The sequence below is a fragment of the Cupressus sempervirens genome, chromosome 9 (genome assembly GCF_028749045.1).
Source record: "Cupressus sempervirens isolate cs-2001-9-10 chromosome 9, ASM2874904v1, whole genome shotgun sequence".
In the NCBI taxonomy this organism is placed as follows: Eukaryota; Viridiplantae; Streptophyta; class Pinopsida; order Cupressales; family Cupressaceae; genus Cupressus; species Cupressus sempervirens.
The window spans coordinates 74,004,124-74,019,519 of record NC_143126.1 but is presented as its reverse complement, the minus strand read 5'-3'; the positions used below and the strand labels follow the sequence as shown (position 1 = coordinate 74,019,519).

The 15,396-nt window shown below is 31.3% G+C and overlaps 1 pseudogene; it reads left to right on the top strand.

Moving 5' to 3' along the window:
- Positions 1-217: 217 nt before the first annotated feature.
- On the top strand, positions 218-12,272 carry LOC149537679 (monooxygenase 2-like; annotated as a pseudogene).
- The last annotated feature ends 3,124 nt before the right edge of the window (positions 12,273-15,396 follow it).

Here is a 15,396-nt window from a genome sequence, read left to right as displayed (position 1 = left end):
CCTACATCGCCAACTGTCAGCTCTGAAAGTGCCCCTCTCTAACCGCTGGAAGACTGTCCCTACGGATACTCTCTGGCAATATGCCCCATGCCACCACAAGTGTACCATGGTCCTCATGAATAAGATCATGCACCCTAAGATCCTAACTACTGTGGGCCTCCTGACCTGCTAGATCCATTGAAACTACCCCTAGAAGACTATTGAGTCTTTACTAACTATGACTGTGGGGCCTGTACTTTCTAATCTTGCCTCAAACCTTGTGATTGCCACTGCGTGGGCTTGGAGCCCTGATATCCCTGGGAGAGTTTTTACTGCTTCTACTAGGGTTTTTTCTGCTGAGACTATTGGCCCTTAAAGGACCCTGGTGAGTAGTTATGATTCCCTTTCCAAGGGGGATTTTTTTGGGTAGAGTTTCAGTTCTGAGATCGATCCCGTGATTCCTGTCTACTTTGAGTATCCTCTATGACTAGTGTTACCTCAACTAACTGTCTAAAAGTAGTAGGGAAAGCAAAATGAACTGGACCTTGGAGTGAGAAATTTAGGGCCATGATGAATCATTGCATTCATAGTTTCTCGTCCTTCATGTACTCGACATATGGAATGAACTAAAAAAACCTACTCTCATACTGAACTACAGTGATACCCCTCTAATGTAGAGAATGAAACTTCTTAATCTACTTCTACCTGAAGTCCTCAGATAGGTACCTCTCTCTAAATATTTCTAAGAATGACTCCCATGTGAGGGTATCCATTCTAACTCGTCCTATAATCTCCTCTTGATGCCACCAATTAGAGGCATCTCCTCTCAGCTAATGAACTCCAAGATGTGTCTTCAAATTACTCCAATAAGGACATAATCCAAAGCACTACTAAAGACTCTATAACTCGGCCTTTGCTACTATCCCATCTATGGAACTGGTAAAGAGTGGTGGTTCGAGTCATATCAACTCTCTAATATCATCTCCTATATGTCTAGGAGGTTTGTCGAGTGGTGGTCCCCTCTGATGTATTGAATCACCCTCATACTCACCTTGTCCCTCAACCTACCTCAATGGGTGACTCCTACTCCTCTCCCTATCCTCGTCATCACCTTCTCTAGGACCCTGTGCTTTCCCTTTGGGAATCTGCTGCCCTAGCTATAATATAGGTGTTATCCTCTGCTGGACTACACCAATCAGTGTCTAGAGGGCATCCAAAATGTCCTAGTTTGAGTTCAGTGGTGGAGGTGGGGGTGGTCGATCTTCCTATCCCACTCTACCACCCCTCACCCTACGACCTTTGCCTCGATGGTTGCTTCATGTAATAAGAGGCATCCTACACAATTAAAGTTTTAGTTAAGTTTAGAAGCATATTGGTTTAAGGTTCCTAGTGTTGAAACATGGGCTCAGATACCAAATTATCATGCCCAAAAATACGAGGGCAAAAACCCACAATTTTTTTAAAAAATAATAGTAATGATAAGGTTCACTAGGATTTAAGAGTTGATTTGAAAGAAAAGTAAAGGTTCACTATAATACATCCTAGGTTTATAACCATGAGTAGGAATAAATTAATAAATTTATACTCTTGTTATAAAATTGATATTGACATTTGTTTCGTTATTACATTTTTTTTTTACAATATATATTTAAAATTATTGGATAACAATTTTAATGAGTACGAGTCTAACTAAATAGAAATTTCTTAATCGAGAACCAATTTTAAGAAATATCACATCTAGACATACACATAATTATACATAGTTCAAATTGATTTAATTAAAATCTAAATTTAACAATTACTAACAAACTTCTCTATTAATGCTAACTAAAAACAAAACAAGGTCATAGCTAACACTAAGTACACTAAAACTTTTTAAAATATTAATTAAATTTACTATTTAGTTTAAAACTAATTTCCAATTTTACTTTACAATCTAAACACTTATAATGAATACTATTGATTACTTCGACTATCTTCAATTTAAAAACTCTACACAAATGAAGCATGCTAACAATAATATATTAATAAAAATCTAAATTAACTACATACTTAATACTAATAAATCATAACTAAACTAAAATTAACTATACTTACTAAAACTAAATACATTTAAAATTTAAGATTTATTCTAAAATAACAATAATATAACTAAAATTGAATAACTCGAAATCTAAACTAAATTTCATTAGTAAAACTTTACTAACTTGAACTAAAACTACTAAATATATTTTAAAATTCAAAACCTTTAAAACAAATAAAAACTAAACTAACATTAAATTTTTACTAACTTAAAATTAAACAAATCTAATACTTATTCAAATTAAAAATAAGTCTAAACTATCTTTAAATTAAAATTATCATAATACTAAACTAAACTAACAATCTTTAAACAAAACTAAACTTACTAACTTAAAACATATTAACCTACACTAACTTCCCACTAACCCATCCCTAAACTCTACCCTCATTCCACTCATATGGCGCCCAACTAACAAATTTATTACCCTATCCCCCCCCCATGATCTTAGTGCTTCCCAAGTACTTGAGGAGATGTGGCACTTTGCCCCAAATGTACCAAGCGCTGACCACACTATAGTGTGATGTTGTGACCAAGAGAAAAAAAGAAGTTTTCATTCAAAAAAAAAACACATGCACCTCCACCCATGTCACATCTCCCTCCCAACCTCCATGCACTAATCTCTAAGTCTATGCACTTTTCAAGCACTTACCAAGGAGGGTCTTTCCTAAAATGTAAGGAACCAATTCACAAAGTTTCCAATCTTAAATGTTCCATCCACTTGCACTGAATCCATCTACTCCACCTGGAATTTGTAGGTACCATATGCCAACCATGAACCCTCCCACCAATCACAAACTTCAAAAAAAACATTAATGCCATCCCATGTAGGAAGAGACTATGCCTAGGGAGGAAAGAAGGAGATGTAAAAGGAGTTTGCATTAATCATTTTGTTTGACTATACAACTAGCCTCACTTCCAACATCTTGTCACCCACCAATTCCCATTGAATGAAATTTATAATATATTTTGTTTTCTTGGTCAATAAGCCTATGCCAAAGGGGATGGGAGAAGAATTAATGATAAAACATTTTATGGGTAGATTTTAGGATATTTTGGATATTAAGTTATAAAAGTTTAATAACATGTGAAATTTTCTTGTTATTATTTACTTTTAATTTCTAATTTTAAACACAAAAAGATTCCCAAGAATATTCTCTATTGCAAGAGGCAATAAAACACCTAGCCCATACAAAATCTAGAGGGCATATTTGCTCCTGGGTACATCTTTTTTGAAAGTTATACACAATGGCAAAAGCAAAATAATTTTAACATAATGAGATTCATATAAATATTTATTTCATTTTATTTTCTTTGAGAACTGATAGAAACTATCAATTTTGTGATTTAAATAGGAATTTAATTTATTAGTTTTATCAACTACATAAGATTTAGTTAATTTCCAAATAATCATGAATCCAATTTCAAATTTCAGTGCAACAATTTTCTTTTCCTAAACATATTGGAAACTTGAAGATTGCATAATTTTAGAAGCCTCATCATCTAATTTATTTTTCCACAACATACATAAGAATTGAACTAACGTAAGATACAATTCAAGGAGGCTTTCTCAATCCTTTCTCTCTATTATTTAACCTGGTTCAAGGCTCCATCGAGAAAGAACAAGTAAGAAAACTCGACGTCTTTGCCAAATACATCAAAATTTAAAATACATTTTTACAAATATTATAATTCAATCGAATTCTCTTCAAGGGATTTCACAAGAGATCTTTTCTAATGTCTTCAATGCACCAAGGGAACCATGGGAAATAAGAACTGACCTAGAGGTAAAACAACATATTATGATAAACAATTCAAGCATACATTCCCAACTTAGTTTTGCACAAATGGTTCAACATTGAACCAAAATAGGGGGGAGGTGGATTTTTTCAATAGGAGATATCAATCACCATACCATAACATAGCCCTTTCGGGGTTAAAATTCAAGAAATTTCATTCTTCTACAAATGTCCTTTTAGGGCCAATTTAGCAGGCATATTCATTCCTTCCCTTCTTCAAAATTTTAAATTTTCATACAAGGTATGGGATGAAAATTAGGGGCCCATACACCCTACATTCTTTCCCTCCTCTTACCATGAGAGGAGAATATACACTATTGAGGTCTAACTAAGGCCCTTCCCCCACAGATGACCACTTCTTCCCTATCCAAGGGTGAGCGATGCCAAAACAACCCCCATGAAATGCACTCAAAAAAAAAAAAAAAAACATCAAGGCAAGCATAAGAATAACATCAAGAAACAAGTTAAGATCCCTCCAGATCAACCCCAACACACAAGCAAGCAATACAAAGAACAACACAATGTCTTATGCATGATTCAAGCATGAACAACATGAAGAAACAATTCATAAGAGTGAAGAACTCCTACCTTCACAAAATTTATGGCAAAATGGTAAGTTGAGAAGAGCTTTTCCTTTTCTTCCTTCAATCTTCAAACTTTGTCCAAAACTAGAGATTGCGTAACAACTCCAAAACTACTCCAAATTGCCTCTAAGTATGATCCTTAACTAAACTAGACTTCAAGTAACCTCAAGATGGAGTTTTGGGTCACCAACTCAAGTAGGAGACAACCAATTTTTACAATCAACCAAAAATAGGGTTTTTGAGTGACCCTAAAAGTCAACCAGAGAGGCTAAGGAGGTGGAAAGTACTCCCAACCCATACCATTACACCTAGTGCACTTAAATTCAATGTTTTTAGGACTTAAAGAATTAATAGAATCCAACAAAAGAGTAGAGAGTTTTTAGACTATATAACAACCTTCAAAGAAAGATAATGCAAAATGGCACAAATTGGCAAGGGGTACAGTTTCATCTTTCCATTAGGTTTGCTAGCTATCTATCTTGCACAGTCATTGCACACATCAGTAGTCCAAGAAATCACATGCATTATGTAAATTACATATAAAATAAAATCATATAATTTTAAAACATCCATAATTCTAGTACTCAATTTTTTATCTCATCCTACTCGTATTTTGACCATTAAAATTGCATAATCAAAGTGTTAGTTCTGCATTCATTTACTTTGTCATTTTTCATGTTCATAAAGCATTCAATGACTAATTGAAATATTTAAAATTAAAGAATCACTCATCATAAAATAACATAATAATGTTTAGTGCATCAAGTAATTTTCCAACACATCGAGTCATGAGTATCAAAATAATAAAGTATCAACTAAGCTACGATGGGTCGGGATGAGGCCTCACATCCATCTCCATAATTTTGTAATGCCCCCATCCACTACCTCAATTTAATTGATACAGGAGCATCCAAATGTATAAGGGCAATCCTGTGTCACCAAAAATAAATATACCTACACATAGTTTTTCTTTCATGTGTTTTCATTTTTGGATACCCATTTGGGTCAAATAAAGGTTCCAACTCTCACAGTTCCACTATAAGTGTTTTGGGTTAGCATTTTTAAGCACCTTGGGATATGTGTAAATGCTAGAATAATAGGACTGTTTAATTGAGACATAATTATGGTGAGTTAGAAGGTGTAAATTGGAGGGATGATTAAAATTATAATTTAGAACATTCCAAAAAAAGAATAGTCAAAAGGTTCAATGGTTTGAAAGTTATCACAGTTTTTTAGTTTCTAGAGACATCCTAATAATGCTTCAAATTCAGGTTTGAGGCACTAAATGACCTCTTATAGGCTTGAAAAATGGGGGTTGAGAAAATTTGGTCCATAGGGCTATAGAGCACTCTGAGAGCTTTCTAGAAATGTAAACGGTTCATCAATCAAAGCTACGGTTCAAAAGTTATGCCTCCTAAAAGTTCAGCTACCATTTCTCGATTCTTCTAATTTTGCACCAACTTCTAAAGTAACTTATGGAGCCTTCCATTTTGGTGGTGGATGCCAACTAGAACTTTCTAGAATGTATTCCTAATCCTTTACCCTTTGGGGTCTATTTAAGAACATTTTTGGCATTGTAAAAGGTAGTTCAGAGTACAGTTTGAGAGAAGGTACTGGAAGAAGAAATTATCTCCAGATTTATACTATTGTAAACCCATAGGGCATGTTTTGGAGTTTATTCTCTCAGAACTGAGTGTATTAGCATATTTTCATAGTTAATAAATTTTTCCCTTTCCTATTGTGTCCATTTTGTTCTTGGGTCATGTTTCCATCAATAATTTTTGACATGTTTTCCCTACCTTGTTTCAAAGGTCTTAGAGAATTAAAAGTTAGCTATTTTTTCTATTTTTGTGTATCCTCCCTAACAGTCTAACCAAAATAAGTAATTTTCTCCATTATCAAAAATTTGTATCATTGATGTAACAATAAGGCTTGCTTCCTTACTTCCTAGTTCTTTCTAGGTGCTTACTGGATCACTTCTATCACCTTGATGGCGATTATTGGCTCATCAACTTAAGATCAATCCAAGATCCTTTTCATTCACCTTTCTACAACCACATGCATACAAAGATTCTAGAGTATCTTTACTATAATTATGATATACAAATATTCATGTTGAGATTCATGGAACATCCCATAATTATGACCTTTACAATGTTTGTCTCAAGTTCTACACCAATTTTGAATTGGTAACCTTGCTCCACTTGCCTATGACATGGTTAATCTCATTGAGTGATGGAAGATAACATTATTTTGAAATAATAATAATTGACATAACAAAGCATAATTCTTCAAACATCTATTTTTCTTCCAATGCATCATCTTATACAAAATCATTTCAATTTCACTATCAATGTCAATTCATATTATATTCAGCATACATAGCCAAATGTCCTTTATTAGGAATTTTTTCTTATAGATGTGTCAAATGATCTATAATATGTAAAACTATAGAGATACAAATTTAGATAAATTAAATTATTGTGAATCTATACAAAAGGAAACAACAAACTTGCATATTTTTGTAGGTAATATAGTTTAGTTTTGGTTTTTCAAAAATCAAAATGATGATGGCTAATTTTTTTCTTATGAATTTATGGTCTAATAATTAGACGATTATTTTAAATTGTTTCATATTTTGGGATTCTATAGTCTTTTGGATAATAAGTATAGTATGGCTTTAGTTCATCAATAATCAAGGTATTAGAAAAAATCTTTGATTTTAGCTAATGGATATTATGCAACATGATTTCAGTTTGAAAATTTGGACATAAATATATAGTTTTATCATATGTTGAGAGTTTTTCATGAATTAGAAAGAACTTCTTTACTTATATTGCGGATGAACAAGACATCAATTTTGGGAGATCTTACTAAAAAATATGAAGAATCTTGTAAAACACATCAATGTACTTCATGATGATCTCGTGTAAACTTTAGACAATTCTCTTCTTACTATTTCTTATAATCTTCATTCTCTAAGAATTATAAACAATACTTTTGATTGTGAGAATAAGAAAGTCTACCATCTTCCAATTCTTTGATTTAGATGCATAGCCAACAAAAGTAAATAAAATTTGCAAGCTTATAAATGTACTTCAGTTATTAAGAGTCTTAAGAAGTTATCAATGAGCAATAGTAGTAGTGAAAAATGATATAACCCAATAGTGAAGTAGTCGTATCAATCTATTAAAAATATTTTAAAACTACATAAAAAGTCAATATTGGCATTGTATGTTGTATGTTTAAGATAGTTTCATCAATAGATGTAGATAACAAAAATAACATTTTGGCTAAAAGAAGAGAAATCTAATCTATTATTTCCTCTAAAACCCCTTCAATTTTCATTGGTCAATGATGATGTATTCTACTAAGACTAATTATTTTATTCTTAAACTATTTCCTAAGTCTTATCTTGGTGTGGATTTTACAATCTTATTCTAACTAAAACTATATATTCCATATGGGACCTCTGATGGCTCAATATTATAACTTCCCAATGTATTTATTTCATCCCATACAGAATGTAAAGAAGTACAAATTATCAGTATGATTTTCTTAAGGGTGCATACACTATTTTAGGAAACCAAAAACCAAATTATAAATCAATAAGTAGGAGATATTTTCCATAATAAGCCATATTTTGATATTGCTACACTCTAATGAATCAAATTATTTAAGATTCAAGAGGATGAATTGATAATTGGACCTGCACTTAGATGGGCTAGCAACCCAAATGTGATTATAGAAGAAAAAGCATTTAGTATAGCAACAATTGCTCAACTAGTGGAGTTGTAGGTTTAGAACTTATTAAATTGATATTTGTTAATAGTTGAGTAATAAGCTTAACTTATCATTAGAACTAAAATATTGGGCAAATGGATTTGGATTTTTGAGCTATTTGAATTGGATCTACGAATGTCTCTTGTTTATGCATGTATAATATTTATTAACGAAAGGATAGTTACTACAACTTTGACAATATTTTGCATTATTATTTAAAGGGTACTAGCTCAATGGAAGAGCACCTACTTTAGAAGTAGGAGGATGGTGATGTGATTCCATCATGTCCTAATACGATTAAACTAGTGATTAAATAAACTACCAAATATACCACCAAATATATCATCAAATAAATCAAGAAATATATCATCAAATAAATCACCAAATAAACTACTAAATATAATACCAAATATACTACCCAATAAACTACTGAATAAACCACCGGATCAAATACCAAATCAACTACCAAATTAAGTACCAAACAAGCTACCAAAAACAATAATAATCAGCCAAATAAATGATCAAATCAATGACCAAATTAATGATTCAAATAGTTTAGTTATAAATTTGGTTGTTATATTAATGCCCAAAAATAAACTACCAATGGTCACATGATCAAAATTGGTCATATATCTAAAGCTTTTGGTAGTTTATTTAGTGATATATTTTTTTTGTGCTACAAATGAAAAATGCTCCTCCACTTATAGATGAAGTCTGGCTCCATATAAATAAGGTTGTTAAGCTTAACAAGCCAATTGTTGAAAGTGATTTTGCATTAGGTTGTGGAAGACATGATTTGGCAGGCCATAACAAGAATCTTTGTTAAAGAAAACATTGGGCAATGAGTAATAGTGATGCTTGTAAATGAAATTTTGCACTAATATCCATTACAACTTCTCTTCTACTCTAGACTCTTCTCTGCAAAATCCAAATTTTGGTGATTAAATAGCATTAACCATTATATGTTTCATAAATTAAGCTATTATAAAGCTATCTATAATTTATTTTAGTGTTCACTTCTAAATTTTATCAATTTTTATTAATTAATTTTTATTGTTATGTAATTGTTTAAAATAAATATTTTTTTATTAGTATAAATATTTTGTAAGAGTAGTATGAGGTTAACTTTACTGAAAATGATTAACTTAGATTTATCTTTACACTAAAATTCAATTGTCATATAGTCAAAATCATTCTCAAAAATCATCTTTTTAAGAATATTAGTTCTTCTACATGGAATATATCTTTGTTCTAAATATGAACATGATTGAATTAATTTTAATGCAAAAATTCGAAGATGTCATATCTTGGTGCATTCAAGTAGAAACCATAGATGTTTAAGTTATATATTCCAATTTTAAATCTAATTGTGTTAAAAAGTCAAAAGGTTTAAATCGCTTGCTTAAATTAGAATAGTGTTAAAATATTTTTACACAATAAAATTCATGACCAAAAATAGTTTGAATTGCAAATATCTTTGGAAAAGATTAAATTTAGTATATTAATATTGCTATAAAATATTAAAATTATTTTCTCAATTCAATTATTATATTCTTATTCTTCCAATTACTAGTCATAATATGTAAAACTCATATTTTAAATTTATTTAAAAGAAATCAATATTCAATATAATTTTTATAATAGACATAGTTAAGGCACTTATTTAGTTTAATTGATAATAAATTAAATATTACATATATTTTTTCTCAATTCATTAAAAAAACTTCTTAACTATTCAAAATCATAATCCAATAATATTTTTATTTGACCTTCGAACAAATATACAAAACATCATAAAATACATCATATAAGTTCACTTTTCTTACTCTATAGACAAGGACTCTAGCTCTACTAAGAGCTCTTGTTTTTGTTCTTGATTTCTCACAACACCATTTTAGGGTGGGAGTGAAAAGCCCAGTGCTTGAGCACATCGATTGCCTTCAAACTACTACCGCTGCCTTCATCATGTGGCTGAATGCTTGGAAGACACTTGATGCTCTTGGTATATCAAATTCCCTTTGCCCATTTTACTCTCAACTTGATGGGTAATTTAGCTTGATTGAGTGCATCTTCTCTTTTATCTGAGGAGTGTTGCAAAAATTTATTTTCAAGAAGTGGGTGTGCAGGATTCAGGATTCTTTAGTTTCTACTAGTGTTTGCAAGAATGTTCCCTTGAAAAGTGATAGCAAAGAGTAAGGAAAAGGATGATTACTTGAAACAAGTGAATCTAATCATTTTTTTTGTTTTTTAATCCAATTGGTAATTGAAAGAGTTGTAATTTATAATACCCAGTGTAGATCTAGGAAACTAGATTAGATTTGACTTTAGTATGAAGGAAATATGTGTAGGGTACATGGGAAAGAGCTTAAATAGCTAGAAAGTTGTTCTCAATATGTCTCAGTCTCTTTACTTTCAGCTTCAGATTGCCACTACTTATATTTATTCATGGACTGATTTAGCAAGATATTTTGGAAAGAACAAAATATAGATTTTCATGTAAAATTTGAGTCTCCCAATGTTTTATTAGAGGATTTAGGCACTTATTAGGAGGTCAGGCTGAAAGTTTCTTCTACCTATTGAAGGATTCCATTGAATTCTTGGTAGAGTTTGACCAATTTTTTTTAAAGACTAATGTTATTGAGTCCCACACCTATGATTTCTTAGCCAATGTTGCGATGGAGTTTTTAAGCTATAGTACAATGAAAAACAAGTTTCTATGTCCTTGTATCCAATTAAAAAATATATATTTAAAATTTATTTCAGAGTGTTAGACAACTAAACTACTTGAGAGCTATCTGCTCATGCTTCAAATTTTCTACCCTTCTCTTGAGCACCCACTAGAAGTTTCCATCTCAAAAGAGTTAGTATCATGGATGCTTAGTATTTCTATTACACATTTCTAAACATTCTATGGAGTCACTCATAGAAGATAAATAAGATACATGTGGTTTCCATGGAATAGCATCCTTATTTACCTAGTTATCTATTATTATTCTACAACTCTTTATTTAATATCACAATCCCTCCAAAGGACTATAGTCTAAAAAGGAACAAAATCAACCTAAAAAGAGCTCTTTGTGAGTAGGAGTCCCTGCATTTTGGAATCATGGTGGGGATTGTAGTTGTCAACATGCGTTTAGAGATGAAATCATCTTGGAATATTTATGTGTGAGAAAGAATGTGTTCTAGTGTGTCATGGTTGTAAATTTATTAGTTTTAGATACAAGTTTGTAGTGTTTTTTATATTTCACTACAACACAAAATATGTATTAATTTGTGCAAGAAAATTGATTATACTAATGTTCATGTACTCCAAGTTCAAATCAATTTCCTACAGCTCTATATCACTACTAGTTGATGTGGGAAAAACATTAAACTTATTGTGAAAATCCCTAAAATAATTAGTGGAAGTGTTACATTAATTTCATAAATATCTACTTTATAAATCTTTAAGTTAAATATACATTTTGAATGAGAAAAAAGTTTAGTTAATTTGATAATTGTTTTAAAATTTATATTTCTACTTAAAATGATAGTGATAAAAAACTCAAACTTTTTTTATGTATTTAGGGATACAAGCATGAAATTGGAAACTTGGTTCATAGAAAGAATGGCACTTTTGGAAGCATTGGCGAAGGAATTTCCTATAGAGAGCATCAGATTCAAATCCAAAATTGTTACCCTTCATAGAGACACACTCTCCCCTCTCACCACAATAAAGCTTGTAAATGGAACATCCCTCATAGCAAAGGTAGGAACTATCATCTCCATAGTAAGAAAATAAAGCCCCTATTTTTTAGAATAAATGTTCCTTATCCCAAAGTATGCGTTGTAGATTGTTATAGGATGGGATGGAGTTTACTCAATGGCTACAAGATATATGGGCCTCCTACTAGCCAAATCATCCATATGTGTTCTTGTTAGGAGCCCATTGTGCAGTATTGGGGTAAAGGAGCTAGAGAAATGTTTCTCACTTGTAGTGACAACCAAGTTTATTGGTTTTTAACCAAGAAATCCCATCCACAAGGTGTTGTTGGGTTTTGTTAGGGTTTAAACTTCATCAGTTCAAGTTATTTTATTTCTAGTATGCTTTGCAAGATGAACTATTCTACTACTGAAGATTAATTTTACATCCACCCAAAATGTTAAAAACACTCATAGAACAAATTGTTTCACACCCTATTCTAATTGTTTCATACTCTATTCCAATTGTTACATGATTAGCTTACAAAGTTAGAACAAAACCCTTCAATTAGAAAATTATTGCATTCATGTTCCCTATCTATGTATAAATACTTCAGATCTCATTTCTAAATGACCATTGCATTAAATTGAATCTATATCAATAACAAGTTTAAATTCTTCAGTCAAAAACTATTTTCACTCTTTGTTGCTATTTATCATGAGGAGCTCTCAATTTGACCTTCAATTTGATCTTTTAGATGAAGAGATCTATGAGGATGTTGAGAGGTTTTGGAATTCAAATCTAAAGGATTTCCTTGAGCCAAATGGAGGCCATTAAAGTTGAGCCCAATAGAGACCATCATTTTGGTAGATCTAAAGGTGATTTGGGTGTGAAATAATGAGTGGGATGGAAAAGGGGAAAGGAAGTGTAACCATTGTTGGAGATGCACTGCAAATTCTTAGAAGAAGCTATCAAATCTGTGAATATGGTAGAATGGGGAGAATCTAAAGTGGAAAAGATAGAATGAAGTTTTAACAAGTACCTATTATTCCAAGCGATGCATTTGTGATAGGACTTTTACAAGAGGTGTCCTCAAGACTAGTGCATTTTGTCCATGATTGGATTTTCTTCCCTTTGTTCTCTACGAGATGACCCTTCTACTTTTTTCACTCATAGACAATGGAATCCTCTTACCATTTTTGCTTTGGAATTTAGAATTTTCCCAATCAGTTTCTCTGAATGAAAGACTTGAGAAAATAGATGAGCTTCATCCTTCATTCTTTAGACAAATGAATCTATTAAAAACTTGAAGACAATACCTAATGCATGATACTGGCATTTTCAATGTTTAAAGAGGACCCGTATTCTAGATGTAAATAATTATTGTTACCATGATACAAAGATGTTGGAAGGATATTAAGGAGTCATGTAGACTATTTCATAAGATGATAAGTTATTCATCCCTCTCTTGTAAATACTCTCCCATGTGGAGAGGGAATTAATGTTTTCATTTATGTTTTATTAATTTTTATAATTTAAAAAAAAAAGGAATATATTTTTAAATTAAAAAAAATTGAATTTTTTTAATGATGTTAAATTATTGATTTTTATTTTAATTAGAATTTTTATTATTTTTTAAGTCAAAAAATAGTAACAAATAATTAATTGTATTTCTTATGTTAGGAAGTGTTTATAAAATAGAAGTATATGACACTTGCATTTTATTTTATATAATAAATTATGTCCCTCTTAATAATATTTGTGTTTTTGTTGTTTAGATGTTAAAAATAGTTATCTATGGAACAAAAAAGACTTCAATGCTTGAAACTAATGCATGATTAGAGATGACTAATACTCTATATGTAAATGAGAATAGTTACCTAGACATAAAGATGTTGGAAGAAAATTAAGAAATTCCCTAAGCATTTCATAAGAGTGGGAGTTATTAAATTTTATAGTTGAAAGGAAATTCATTCTAATTTAGGAGAACATGTTTGGTAAAGTATTTCATTATAGATTTGTATCGATTTAATTCCAAATTGCAACTTTCATGCCCTTTTTTTAACAATCATGAAATTCAAAGTACATTTTAAAATTCTTTATAATTTGTATGGGTTATGAAAACATAAAAATAAAGGCTTCTAAGTTGAGCATACACTATAGATATGTATAGATTCACACATATAATGTATCTATGTATATCATGTATATATGCATTTGTGTGTGTGTGTGTGTGTGTGTATGCACACATGCGCACCTGCGTGTGTGCATGCATGCATGCATGCACAACTCTCTCTCTCTCTCTCTCTCTCTCTCTCCCCCCCCCCCCCCTTATTTATACATAACATATGTGGGATATGTCAAACTGCCATAACTATCAATTTTATAAAACTTGTACAAGTTATGAGAAAGTAGGCTTTCAAATAATTTTATTTTTTAAAACTTCTTCTTCTTTTTAACCTACATGAATTATGAGGATCATTTTATATTTGTTTGAGGCTCAATTTTAAAAAGCCAAAAAAAAAAATGAGATTCAAATAATTTGCACAAGTTTTGCAAAATTTTGAGTTTTTTGGTATATGATGTGAGGCCCCACACCGACCCTTCGTAACCTTAGTTATTACTTTATCATTTTGATGCTCACGACTCGAGATGTTGAGACATTATTAGATACTTGAACATATTATATTATTTCATGATGTGTGATGTTACTTCTAGATATTTGATGTTCATCATTTAAGGTTTTAGGTATATGTATCTTGATGAATTAAGTAAAGTGTAGGATTAACACATTGATTTTGGAATCTTTATGATTAAGGATATAAGTAGGATGCAAGAAACCTTGATTGATGTATGTTTCAATTTATGTGAATTTATGATACGTATACATACATATGTACATGTGATTTTTGGGACTACTAATGTGTGCAATGAGTGTGCAAATATTTTAGCCGAGAAAATTGATGGAGGAATAGAACTGATCTTTATGTGATAATTTTGGAAACCTTTTTGTTTGTAATTTAAGTATTGTATTGTGAGATGTATGTATGTATCTTTCTATGATCAGTAAATGTTATGTTTGTAACTGTGTTCTTATGGTGTCACTTGACACTCATGAATTGTTTATGTTCTTTAGCATGCTAGCTAGGGTTAGCTATGTAACCTCGGGACCTAGGTCAATTTAGGTTAGTGTCAGTTTGCTAATTGGGTTCTCAATCAAATTTAGTCACCCTTAATCCTAATTAGTGCTTAATCTTCATTTTAGAGTTATTAGTTGGTCCTAAATTTTTCCTAGCTTTTGTTTGGCTCTAAACCTATTCCTAATGCTTTAAAACTTGAAATATTTACACCCAAGGGATATGCATATGGATTAGGGGTCTTTTCCAACCCCTAAGCACCTTTTATTGACTTTTGAGGCCACTCAAAAAGTCTCTTTTTACTTTTGTGCGAAAATTGGCTATGGCTACCACGAGTTTCATTACCCCA